A 14,867-nucleotide genomic window follows, 5' to 3' on the forward strand; every position below is an offset into this window, starting at 1 on the left:
AGCCATTTGAACCATTTTTTCTCCTAGGGTAGTCTCTTATCCTTTCTATCCTTTGTGGAATTTAGCCATTCGTAGCTGAACTTGCTTGTGTACTGCATGACGGCAGTTCACTCCCATAGTGCTCAGAACCATTTGAACCATTTGAACCTAAAGGTAACTCAAGCAGAAGTCTAATAAGAAACTGTGGATTACACAAGGGATAAAGATATTATGTGAGATAAAAAGTAAACTCTATCTGATACGTAGGGACACCTTTGATATAGCTCATTACAAACATTACTGCAAAGTATTGAAGAAGATTATCCAGAAATCTAAACTCCTGGATTATGAGAAGAAGATAAATACATCCAGCAATGAAACAGAAACAGTGTGGGATATAGTTAAATCAGACACAGGTAGGATCAGAAACGAGAAGGCACAAATAGCTCTAAAAATAAATGAAACCCTGGTAACAAACACATGGTGTGTTGCAAACCATTTAAACAAGTATTTTGTCTCAGTTACTGATAGTATGAGCTTGTTAGATTCAGTAAATAATGCAATGGAATATCTGACACCAGCGCACACAAGCAACCTCAGTAAAATGGAATTGACACTTGCTTCACCCAAAGAAATAGAATCCATCAAAAAGTCCTTGAAATCAAAGCATTCTAGTGGTTATGATAACATATCAACGAAGTTAATAAAAGAATGTTCATGCGAGCTTAGTCATATCTTAAGTTATTTGTGTAATCAATCACTTATCACAGGAACATTCTCTGAAAGGTTTGAAAATACTGAAGTTATACCTCTCCACAACAAAGTGGACAAAGAAATGCCATCAGATTACTGACCGATATGACTTTTGGCAGCTTTTTCAAAAATCTTTGAGAAGGTTATGTTGAAGCGTCTACTTAAGCACATTAGTGAAAAAAAACGTACTGTTAAAGTCACAGTTAGGGTTTCTTAAGGGTTCTGATATTGAGAAGCCTATTTACACTTACAGTGAAAATGTCCTTAATTCATTAGACAAGAAATTAGAGGTAACTTGCATATTCTGTGACCTGTCAAAGGCTTTTGACTGTGTGAATCACAGCATTCTTTTAAGTAAATTAAAATATTATGGCATCACTGGTAGTGCTGCAAAGTGGTTTCAGTCATATCTTGCTATCAGAAAACAAAGGGTATCATTATGTAACACTTCAGCAGTAGGCAATCAGACATCATATGGCTGGGAAGACATTACAGGTTCCATATTAGGCCCACCACTTTATGTTGTGTATATTAATTACCTGTTATCTGTTACATTACCAGATGCCAAGTCAGTCTTATTTGCAGATGATACAAACATTGCAATAAATAGTAAATCAAGCATAAATTTAGAAAGGGCAGCTAATCAAAGTTTTACTGACATTAAGAAGTGGTTAAGACAGTTCAGCATCATTACACTTTGAAAAGACCCACTATGTGCAGTTCAGAACTTCCAAGAGATTTCCTTCTAGTGTGCGTATAAAATATGATGACATGGAAATAGGAGAAGTTCAGAGTGTAAAATTCTTGGGATTACAACTCGATAATAAATTTAGTTGGGAGCGACATACTAATGAATTGCTAAATCGCCTAACCAAGTCAGTGTTTTCAATGTGAATGACGTCAGACGTTGTTGTTGTTGTTGTGGTCTTCAGTCCTGAGATGGTTTGATGCAGCTCTCCATGCTACTCTATCCTGTGCAAGCTTCATCTCCCAGTACCTACTGCAACATACATCCTTCTGAATCTGCTTAGTGTATTCACCTCTTGGTCTTCCTCTACGATTTTTACCCTCCACGCTGCCCTCCAATACTAAATTGGTGATCCCTTGATGCCTCAGAACATGTCCTACCAACCGATCCCTTCTTCTGGCCAAGTTGTGCCACATACTTCTCTTCTTCCCAATCCTATTCAATACTTCCTCATTAGTTATGTGATTTACCCATCTAATCTTCAGCATTCTTCTGTAGCACCACATTTCGAAAGCTTCTATTCTCTTCTTGTCCAAACTATTTATCGTCCATGTTTCACTTCCATACATGGCTACACTCCATGCAAATACTTTCAGAAATGACTTCCTGACACTTAAATCTATACTCGATGTTAACAAATTTCTCTTCTTCAGAAACGCTTTCCTTGCCATTGCCAGTCTACATTTTATATCCTCTCTACTTCGACCATCATCAGTTATTTTGCTCCCCAAATAGCAAAACTCCTTTACTACTTTAAGTGTCTCATTTCCTAATCTAATTCCCTCAGCATCACCCGACTTAATTCGACTACATTCCATTACCCTCGTTTTGCGTTTGTTGATGTTCATCTTATATCCTCCTTTCAAGCTGCTATCCATTCCGTTCAACTGCTTTTCCAAGTCCTTTGCTGTGTCTGACACAATTACAATGTCATCGGCGAACCTCAAAGTTTTTATTTCTTCTCCATGGATTTTAATACCTACTCCGAATTTTTCTTTTGTTTCCTTTACTGCTTGCTCAATATACAGATTGAATAACATTGGGGAGAGGCTACAACCCTGTCTTACTCCCTTCCCAACAACTGCTTCCCTTTCATGTCAGTCGACTCTTATAACTGCCATCTGGTTTCTATACAAATTGTAAATAGCCTTTCGCTCCCTGTATTTTACCCCTGCCACCTTCAGAATCTGAAAGAGAGTATTCCAGTCAACATTGACAAAAGCTTTCTCTAAGTCTACAAATGCTAGAAACGTAGGTTTGCCTTTCCTTAATCTTTCTTCTAAGATAAGTCGTAAGGTCAGTATTGCCTCACGTGTTCCAGTATTTCTACAGAATCCAAACTGATCTTACCCGAGGTCGGCTTCTACCAGTTTTTCCATTCATCTGTAACGAATTCGCGTTAGTATTTTGCGGCTGTGGCTTATTAAACTGATAGTTCGGTAATTTTCACATCTGTCAACACCTGCTTTCTTTGGGATTGGAATTATTATATTCTTCTTGAAGTCTGAGGGTATTTCGCCTGTTTCATACATCTTGCTCACCAGATGGTAGAGTTTTATCAGGACTGGCTCTCCCAAGGCTGTCAGTAGTTCTAATGGAATGTTGTCTACTCCCGGGGCCTTGTTTCGACTCAGGTCTTTCAGTGCTCTGTCAAACTCTTCACGCAGTATCGTATCTCCCATTTCATCTTCATCTACATCCTCTTCCATTTCCATAATATTGTCCTCAAGTACATTGCCCTTGTATAGACCCTCTATATACTCCTTCCACCTTTCTGCTTTCCCTTCTTTGCTTAGAACTGGGTTTCCATCTGAGCTCTTGATGTTCATACAAGTGGTTCTCTTATCTCCAAAGGTCTCTTTAATTTTCCTGTAGGCAGTATCTATCTTACCCCTAGTGAGATAAGCCTCTACATCCTTACATTTGTCATCTAGCCATCCCTGCTTGGCCATTTTGCACTTCCTGTCGATCTCATTTTTGTGACGTTTGTATTCCTTTTTGCCTGCTTCATTTATTGCATTTTTATATTTTCTCCTTTCATCAATTAAATTCAATATACCTTCTGTTACCCAAGGATTTCTACTAGCCCTCGTCTTTTTACCTATTTGATCCTCTGCTGCCTTCACTACTTCATCCGTTAAAGCTACCCATTCTTCTTCTACTGTGTTTCTTTCCCCCATTCCTGTCAATTGTTCCCTTATGCTCTTCCTGAAACTCTGTACAACCTCTGGTTCTTTTAGTTTATCCAGGTCCCATCTCCTTAAGTTCCCACCTTTTTGCAGTTTCTTCAGTTTTAATCTACAGGTCATAACCAATAGATTGTGGTCAGAGTCCACATCTGCCCCTGGAAATGTCTTACAATTTAAAACCTGGTTCCTAAATCTCTGTCTTACCATTATATAATCTATCTGATACCTTTTAGTATCTCCAGGGTTCTTCCATGTATACAACCTTCTTTCATAAACCAAGTGTTAGCTATGATTAAGTTATGCTCTGTGCAAAATTCTACCAGGCAGCTTCCTCTTGCATTTCTTAGCCCCAATCCATATTCACCTACAACGTTTCGTTCGCTCCCTTTTCCTACTCTCGAATTCCAGTCACCCATGACTATTAAATTTTCATCTCCCTTCACTACCTGAATAATTTCTTTTATCTCATCATACATTTCATCAATTTCTTCATCATCCGCAGAGCTAGTTGGCATATAAGCTTGTACTACTGTAGTAGGCGTTGGCTTCGTGTCCATCTTGTCCACAATAATGCGTTCATTATGCTGTTTGTAGTAGCTTACCCGCACTCTTATTTTTTTATTCATTATGAAACCTACTCCTGCATTACCTCTATTTGATTTTATATTTATAACCCTGTATTCACCTGACCAAAAGTCTTGTTCCTCCTGCCACCGAACTTCACTAATTCCCATTATATCTATTTTTAACCTATTCATTTTCCTTTTTAAATTTTGTAACCTACCTGCCCGATTAAGGGATCCGACATTCCACGCTCCGATCCGTAGGATGCCAGTATTCTTTCTCCTGATAACGGCGTCCTCTTGAGTAGTCCCCGCCCGGAGATCCGAATGGGGGACTATTTTACCTCCGGAATATTTTACCCAAGAGGACACCATCATCATTTAATCATACAGTAAAGCTGCATGCCCTCGGGAAAAATTAGGGCCGTAGTTTCCCCTTGCTTTCAGCCGTTCGCAGTACCACCAGAGCAAGGCCGTTTTGGTTAGTGTTACAAGGCCAGATCAGTCAATCATCCAGACTGTTGCCCTGGCAACTACTGAAAAGGCTGCTGCCCCTCTTCAGGAACCACACGTTTTTCTGGCGTCTCAACAGATACCCCTCCGTTGTGGTTGCACCTACGGTACGGCTATCTGTATCGCTGAGGCACGCAAGCCTCCCCACCAACGGCAAGGTCCATGGTTCATGGGGGGAGGATGTCAGACGTTGGAAATATAAAAATAAAAAAACTGTAATATTTTCCTGATTTTCATTCCATTATGTCATATGGTATCATATTTTGGGGTAACTCCACAAACAGAAAATTTTTTTAGAGTACAGAAGCGTATAATAAGAGTAATGTGTAGTGTAAATCCAAGAATATCATGTCGAAACCTATTCAAAGAATTGGGCATACTAACCACAGTTTCTGAGTGTATTTATTCCTTAATGAAGTTTGTTGTAAATAATATATCTCTTTTTCCAACTAACTGCTTAGTACTCAGTATCAGTACTAGGAATAAGAACAATATACATAAAGATTTAAAATCACTTACTCTTGCCCCGAAAGGAGTCCATTATTCAGCAATGCATATTTTCAATAAGTTACCAGCAACCGTTAAGAGTTTAGTTTCAGACGAGGCACAGTTTAAACGCAATTTAAATGAATTTTTTGTGGCCAAGTCCTTCTGTTCCATCTATGAAGTGCAGTAGACCATTTTAATGAAAATTTATTATATTTTAATCTTTGACAATACTTGGTTGTAACAGCCAAGGAACTACCTACTGTGTGAATGATGGATGTATGGAAAGCAGATGCAAGTCTTCAGTCTGTAAATAGTAGAAGTTTAATTTTAATCTTGTACATAATTTGACTGTTCTTAACTGAGGATCATTGAAATGAATAACTTACATCAATTTTTGAAAATACATGGTTGTTATAGCCAAGTAACTAGCTACTGTGTGAATGATGGATTTAATGAACGCAGATGTAAGTATTAAACCTGTCAATATTAGAAGTTTAATTTTAGTTCATGTACATAATATTACTGTTTATTGACTGATGATCATTAAAATTAATGAAACTCAAGTTTTTCTAATTACATTTTTGTAATATGTTTATCTGACATGTTCCACACCCAGGAGGATCCCCTCTTTTGTGGGTCTATGGAATGAATAATTAATTTAATCTGATGTTCATATTTTTCCTGCAACCATTTCGACTTCAATTCCACTCACTTCTGGTTTATTTCATTCGCCAGTGACATACATTGCTAAATTTCTATTTTTCATGAACATTTTTGTGATTTTTTTCTTTCTTCGGTCATTTGAATTATTTCTTTTGTTACCCAAGGTTTCTTCGCAGTTACCTTTCTTGTACCTATATTTGTTCACCTTCTGTGATTACTCTTTTTAGAGATGTCCATTCCATTCCATTTCATCTGAACTGCTTGTTAGAGCATTCATTATGGCATAATATACAGCCTTAGAAATCTTCAAATGTGAATAATCTTTCCTCAGTACTTCAATATCGCACTTGTTTCCACACAGATTCTCCTGCACGATTCTCATAAAATTCAATCTACTCTTCTCAATAATGTCACATTGTTTCAAGTCTAATTATGCTCCTGGGTCCTTTTTACAGCAGAATATCTTTTTTTGGTACCTCCGTCTGTCTATGATGTAATTACAGCTGGAATCATCCTGTGTGTCTGGGGATTTTTCAAGTATACCTCCTTACTTCCTTCTCCTGTGGTTTTCGAACATATAATTCGCTATTATTAGCTGAGAATTATTCGGCACTCAGTTAGTCTTTCTTCTCCCTCATTCCTACTCAAAATTCAGTTCCTTTCCCCATGATCATTAGATACTAATTTACTCGTTTAATTTCCTCACATACTTCCTCTACCTCTTCATCTTCAGCTTGAGAAGTCGGTATGTATATCTGAATTATTATTGTTAGTGTTGCTGTCAAATCAGGTATTCAGAGTACTACCTTCCTGTTCATAACGAATCCTACTCTCGTTGTAACATTTCCTGTTGCTGTTGATTTTACCGTATATTCACCTGACCAGAAATTCTTATATGTGTTCCATTTCACTTCACTAATACCCGCAATATTTAGGTTGAACCTCTGAACTTCTCTTTTCAGGTTTTCTAACTTCCCTACCACATTCCAATATTGGGCATTCCACTACCTGCCTTGTAACATGTTACCCTTTGGTAGCTTACTCAATATTTGTATCATGGTTACCCTGCTCCTCACTCCCTCCCCCTCCCCACTCTCGCCCCCTCCACCACTTGCTGATTTCGACTGTGGGAGTAACCCGGAAACTCTCACCAATGGAGAGAGCATCATGACATTTTTCCAACTAGGGGCCACATGTTCTGTATATTTACTATATGTGTCTTTTAAATACAGTCTTTTTCTTTCATTTCATCACCCTCATACTACCGATCATTTCTAATTCTTCCACCTTTTAGAGGCATTTTTCTTTCCCAAAGGCAAGAGATTGTCCTGAAACTATGTTTTGTGCCTCCATTCTCTTTGACAGTCTCTCTAAAATTATAAGTTAGACATTTACCATTACAGCTCATTTGCTGTATATGATTTCCAGTATAATTCATAGGACTGTCTAACTTTTCTCTAATCTATTTTATTTCTTGCATTTAGACAATCATTTCACATAATATTTGCCAACTTTTATTTATCATCAAGTTTTTTAAACTCAGAAGAATATTCCTGGAGCCACTACGTAGCAGTTGTGGACGTGTGGGATGTTGCATTGTCTTGCTGAATTGCACAAGTCCGTAGGAATGAACAATGAACATGAATGGATGCCAATGATCGGACAGAATGCTTACGTACGTGTCACCTGTCACAGTCGTATCTAGATGTATCAGGGGTCCCTTACTACTCCAACTGCACACGCCCCACACCATCACAGAACCTCTAGCAGCTTGAACAGTCCCCTGCTGACATGCAATGTCCATGGACTCATGAGGTTGTCCCCATACCTATACACTTCCGCCCGCTCAATACAATTTTAAGCGAGGCCCATCCGACCAGGTAACATATTTACAGTTGACGGGTCCAGGCGAGGCGTAAAACTTTGTGTTCTGCAGTAATCAAGGGTACAAGACCGGGCCTTCGGCTCCAAAAGCCCATATCGATGATGTTTCGTTGAAAGGTTAGCACGCTGACACTTGTTGATGGCCCAGCATTGAATCTGCAGCAATTTGCAGAAGAAATGCAATTCATTCACGTTCAACGACTCTCTTCAGTCGTCGTTGGTCCCATTCTTGTAGGATCTTCTTCCGGCCGCAGCGATGTCGGAGATTTGATGTTGTACCGGATTCCTGATATTCACGGTACACTCGTGAAATGGTCGTATGGGAAAATCCTTCCTTCATCGCTACCTCGGAGATGTTGTGTCCCATCTCTCGTGCGCCGACTATAAGACCACGTTTAAACTCACTTAAATCTTGAATGAGATTTTCACTCTGCAGCGGAGTGTGCGCTGATATGAAACTTCCTGGCAAATTAAAACTGTAAGCCGGACCGAGACTCGAACTCGAGACCTTTTCCTTTTGCGGGCAAGTGCCCTACCAACTGAGCTACCCAAACAGGACTCACGCCCCGTCCTCACAGCTTTACTTGTGCCAGTACCTCGTCTCCTACCTTCCAAACTTAACAGAAGCTCTCCTGCGAACCTTGCAGAACTAGCGCTCCTGAAAGAAAGGATATAAGGATATTGCGGAGACGTGGCTTAGCCATAGCCTGGGGGATGTTTCCAGAATGAGATTTTCACTCTGCAGCGGCGTGTGCGCTGATATGAAACTTCCTGGCAGATTAAAACTGTGTGCCGGACCGAGATTTGCAGATTGCAAATGGTGGCAAATCACTGCACACAGAACCAGGTACAAAGTGTGAAGGCAGTAGTCTGCCGAACTTCACCGCCACACCTGAAAGACTTGTGGCAATTCCACCCAAAGTCGTCACTTGCCAAACGCAGACTCGTGATGTCACTGTGGCAACGCTAAACACACAAAGATACCCTAATAACAGTCTTAAGTCACAAGAGGTAATGGATGTAATCGACTGCTGGTCGAGATCCAAGGAGACAGCCGGGTCGCCGGTAACAACGAATCACGTCTTCGCAGTGCCACCACGATGCCACCAAGGTGGTATGTCGGGCTGCGACAATGTGCAGAATTGGACAATCGATCTATCACACTGGAGGCAGTACCAAACTGGCTCAGTTTTCAACATGAAAGGAGGAAATCCACAATTTTTAACGTGATGAGAAACGGAATTCTGGTTATGCTCCTCAGCTCTTGAGATGGTCGACCTTCATTCTCAGTGTTGTCTTCATCAAACTGCAGTTTGATCGTAGTTGTAGAAACTCCTTCCGTTATAGACTGCTACTGTGCATCAAACGTTGAAAGGCCTCTTAAATGCGCGTACTCTTCGACAACATTCTATAGTTGAGTTGGTGTAAGAGAATCCCTGAGATTTAGAAACGCTGTTCCCAGGCTTCAAATGCGCAGTGACGACTGCAGCAGAGATAATAGTCATCTGCGAAGTTGCGACTACACTGAGGCATTACCACGGACACGCTTACAGAATCGGTTCCTTGTGTCTTCAGTTCTCTAAATCTACTGAAATTAGTGCTTGATTCGAAGGAAGTCATTTTGACATTTAAACATCAAACAAATGCTACATTTTATGTGCAAAATAACTAGGTCTTGAGGAGATGAACTTCTCGACACTTGATTTTCATAAGTAGAAGCAGCTGTTCGTGAAATATTTCAAATTTCACTCAAATAATTATTTAAGTTTTTCTTAATTGCCTTGTTTTACTTTAAGCAATTAAATCTTTTTTTCGCAGAATTAAATTTCATGCTGGTCCGTTTGATATCTCATTTGTCCATTTTTCTCTTCGTTTGGCTCTGAAAATTCGGACAAAATTTTTCCTCGAAGCCCTTAATTACACTGGTTACCTTAAGGCCTCTATTATTTTTTTTGAAGAATTAAACTTCATGCTGGTCATTTCGATATCCCATTTGTCCACTTCCTACTCTTCGTTTGGGTATGAAAATTCTGACTAGAACGTATTGTGTAATTCGTAGGGAGTCATGTTTTCATTACACTCGCATATTTCACCAAAACAGAAAAAAAACTACAGCGACTAATCACTTATAAGAGCTATTTATTGTAAAAGAGTATTCGGTCTGAGGACGTTTGAACGTGTACTTCCATCCTCAGATGACACAAATTTTAAAAAACACTAGCAACTTACATTTGACTGTCTTTAAGAACTAATATAAGCGCTACTGTTTTATATAATTTTGCTCTTGGTACATAACTGGTTTTATGTTTTAGGGTGTCTAGGCCTTCGTAACCCGCCTCGCTATTTTGATAATGCATAAAGCTGAACGACTATACTTTTGGCAAAATTATGCTGTTCACAATGATTTGATTTGGAACCGATCTTGGTCCCAGGAATCTATCACTTGAATTTTAATCTTTGTGATTTGAACACCATCCTTTACGTAACTGAATTACACGTAGTATTTTATCACTCTCCTCTTGAAGAATTAATACACGTCTACATGAATAAAAATATCTGAAACTCTGATTTTTAATACTTCGATCCATCTGTATATACGGTACCTTTGGTACTATTTTGGACAATATCTTCAGTGTAGATATTAAAGTCAGTTGGTAATATTAGACAACTTTCTAGTACTGATTTATTTGCTTGAATTTTATCCATGTTTGTTTTACATGCATTTATGTCGATTTGAGATACCAGACACAGTAGCACACTTGTTTAACCAAATCGGTATCTTTGTCCACTCGGTTGGCCGAGCGGTCTAACGCACGGCTTTCGGGGCGGGAAGGAGCGCCTGGTCCCCGGCACGAATCCGCCCGGCGATTTGTTTTTGTGTCGAGGTCCGGTGAACCGGCCCGTCTGTGGATGGTTTTTAGGCGGTTTTCCATCTGCCTCGACGAATGCGGGCTGATTCCCCTTATTCCTCCTCAGTTACACTATGTCGGCGATGCTGCGAGAACAAGTTCTCCACGTACTCTTTTTTTTTTGGTCATCAGTCTACTGACTGGTTTGATGCGGCCCGCCACGAATTCCTTTCCTGTGCTAACCTCTTCATCTCAGAGTAGCATTTGCAACCTAAGTCCTCAATTATTTGCTTGACATATTCCAATCTCTGTCTTCCTCTACAGTTTTTGCCCTCTACAGCTCCCTCTAGTACCATGGAAGTCATTCCCTCATGTCTTAGCAGATGTCCTATCATCCTGTCCCTTCTCCTTATCAGTGTTTTCCACATATGCCTTTCCTCTCCGATTCTGCGTAGAACCTCCTCATTTCTTATCTTATCAGTCCACCTAATTTTCAGCATTCGTCTATAGCACCACATCTCAAATGCTTCGATTCTCTTCTGTTCCGGTTTTCCCACACTCCATGTTTCACTACCATACAATGCTGTACTCCAGACGTACATCCTCAGAAATTTCTTCCTCAAATTAAGGCCGGTATTTGATATTAGTAGAGTTCTCTTGGCCAGAAATGCCTTTTTTGCCATAGCGAGTCTGCTTTTGATGTCCTCCTTGCTCCGTCCGTCATTGGTTATTTTACTGCCTAGGTAGCAGAATTCCTTAACTTCATTGACTTCGTGACCATCAATCCTGATGTTAAGTTTCTCGCTGTTCTCATTTCCACTACTTCTCATTACCTTCGCCTTTCTCCGATTTACTCTCAAACCATACTGTGTACTCATTAGACTGTTCATTTCGTTTAGCAGATCATTTAATTCTTCTTCACTTTCACTCAGGATAGCAGTGTCATCAGCGAATCGTATCATTGATATCCTTTCACTTCATATTTTAATTCCACTCCTGAACCTTTCTTTTATTTCCATCATTGCTTCCTCGATGTACAGATTGAAGAGTAGGGGCGAAAGGCTACATCATTTTCTTACACCCTTTTTAATATGAGCTCTTTGTTCTTTGTCGTCGACTCCTATTATTCCCTTTTGGTTGTTGTACATATTGTACATGACCCGTCTCTCCCTATAGCTTACCCCTACTTTTTTCAGAATCTCGAACAGCTTGCACTATTTTATATTGTCGAACGCTTTTTCCAGGTCGACAAATCCTACGAAAGTGTCTTGATTTTTCTTTAGCCTTGCTTCCATTATTAGCCGTAACGTCAGAATTGCCTCTCTCGTCCCTTTACTTTTCCTAAAGCCAAACTGATCGTCACCTAGCGCATTCTCAATTTTCTTTTCCATTCTTCTGTATATTATTCTTGTAAGCAGCTTCGATACGTGAGCTGTTAAGCTGATTGTGCGATAATTCTCGCACTTGTCAGCTCTTGCCGTCTTCGGAATTGTGTGGATGATGCTTTTCCGAAAGTCAGATGGTATATCGCCAGACTCATATATTCCACACACCAACGTGAATAGTCGTTTTGTTGCCACTTCCCCCAATGATTTTAGAAATTCTGATGGAGTGTTATCTATCACTTCTGCCTTATTTGACCGTAAGTCCTCCAAAGATCTTTTAAATTCCGATTCTAATACTGGATCCCCCATCTCTTCTAAATCGACTCCTGTTTCTTCTTCATCACATGAGACAAATCTTTACCCTCATAGAGGCTTTCAATGTATTCTTTCCACCTATCTGCTTCTCTCCTCTCCATTTAACAGTGGAATTCCCATTGCACTCTTAATGTTACCACCGTTGCTTTTAATGTCACCAAAGGTTGTTTTGACTTTCCTGTATGCTGAGTCTGTCCTTCCGACAATCATATCTTTTTCGATGTCTTCACATTTTTCCTGCAGCCATTTGTCTTAGCTTTCCTGCACTTCCTATTTATTTCATTCCTCTGCGACTTGTATTTCTGTATTCCCGATTTTCCCGGAACATGTTTCTACTTCCTCCTTACAGAACTCAATTAGTCTGTCTCCTCTTTCATTCCTTGTCCCAAGCCCATATTCTTCTGTAACCTTTTCTTCTACTCCTTCCTCTACAACTGCATTCCAGTCGCCCATGACTATTAGATTTTCGTCCCCCTTTACATACTGCATTACCCTTTCAATATCCTCATACACTTTCTCTATCTGTTCATCTTCAGCTTGCGACGTCGGCATGCGTACCTGAACTATCGTTGTCGGTGTTGGTCTGCCGTCGATTCTGATTAGAACAACCCGGTCACTGAACTTTTCACAGTAACACACCCTCTGCCCTACTTTCCTATTCATAACGAATCCTACACCTGTTATACCATTTTCTGCTGCTGTTGATATTACCCGATACTCATCTGACCAGAAATCCTTGTCTTCCTTCCACTTCACTTCACTGACCCCTACTATATCTAGATTGAGCCTTTGCATTTCCCTTTACAGATTTTCTAATTTCCCTACCACCTTCAAGCTTCTGACATTCCACGTCACGACTCGTAGAACGTTATCCTTTCGTAGATTATTCAATCTTTTTCTCATGGTAACCTCCCCCTTGGCAGTCCCCTCCCGGAGATCCGAATGGGGGACTATTCCGGAATCTTTTGCCAATGGAGAGATCATCATGATCCTGTGGATACACGTTACGTGTCTTTAATGCAGTGGTTTCCATTGCCTTCTGCATCCTCATGTCGTTGATCATTGCTGATTCTTCCGCCTTTAGGGGCAATTTCCCACCCCTAGACAAGAGAGTGCCCTGAACCTCTATCCGCTCCTCCGCCCTCTTTGACAAGGCCGTTGGCAGAATGAGGCTGACTTCTTATGCCGGAAGTCTTCGGCCGCCAATGCTGATTATTTATCAAAATTTCGGCAGTGGCGGAGATCAAACCCGGGACCGAAGACGTTTTGATTATCAATCAAAGACGCTATCCCTAGACCACGGGTACGTACGTCTGGTGCGAGACGTTCCCTGGGGGGGTCCACCAGGGGCGGAACCGCACAATAACCCTGGGTTCGGTGTGGGGCGGCGAAGGGGTGAAGTGGACTGCGGTAGTCGCCGTGGGGTTGTGGACCACTGCGGCTGCGGCGGGGACGGAGCCTCTCCGTCGTTTCTAGGTCCCCGGTTGACAATACAGATAGGTAACTTCAATGTGGTATGTTAGTAGAATGATTGCTTCCATGTTCACGGCTATTTTGCCTGATTGTCAAACCGATTCTACACTGTACGACCTTCAAAGAAAAGCTTTTGGTAGCCCCTTATAAAAATCCTGCGTCTTACAAATAAAGCGTATGCTATCAGCGTGTTCGCTGCTAAGGATAGTGACTTTAATACTTTTCCAAGCAAGGACTGAAAATGTTGGATAACAGAATAACACTGAAAGGATCCTGCTATATCTTTAGTTGCCCCAGAGTTCTCGATACAAACTTGCCATCTACTGCCTGAAAGAATCATATGAAAACGCTACTAGTAACCTTATTCTGAATAAATAAATACGGACTGTGCTTGCGACTCTCAGTGAATAAATACGTTTGCTGAAGACAGACGAACGTGGAAGGCTCCCAGGTAGCGTATATGGCTTATTAAATAGGAAAAAAGCTATCAATTTAAAGTCGGAGAGATGTATAAATAAATCCAGAGAGATCGTGTGTAAATTATTGATTATTTCAAATCAAAGCACAGCATGGAAAATTGTAGTTACTTTTACCTACAACACTTCATAACAAAGAACTTTCCTTCCAATTACTCAAAAGAAAACAATAACTAGTAGATGAATGTAGAAGGGATTTACGTAGTTCGCCTACGTTTCAGATGCGTAAAATAAAAACAACGAATTCTGGATTCTGTGAATCGACACTGGAGGCCCCTTAGTACAGAACGTGTTGAATACTATCACTGTAAAGGCTCACTACATACGTGAATTTCCTGCACTAAAAAAACTCGCCAAGCTGCGCTAAGCACTGCATTACTTATTAGCTCGTAGCTAGTAACTAGAGACTGCAGGAAGTAACATCTCATAGCAAGTTATCGCTTACCGTTCCAAGTAGCAACCGCCAACCAACTCTCCGTTACACACAGTACATCAGGCAAGCCACCGCCCAAGATCAAGACAATTCTCTTTGCATCACATTCGAGTACCTGACAGGCTGCACCGTCGCAGACCGCGCTGACTTCCTGT

The sequence above is a fragment of the Schistocerca piceifrons genome, chromosome 3 (genome assembly GCF_021461385.2).
Source record: "Schistocerca piceifrons isolate TAMUIC-IGC-003096 chromosome 3, iqSchPice1.1, whole genome shotgun sequence".
NCBI lineage: Eukaryota > Metazoa > Arthropoda > Insecta > Orthoptera > Acrididae > Schistocerca > Schistocerca piceifrons.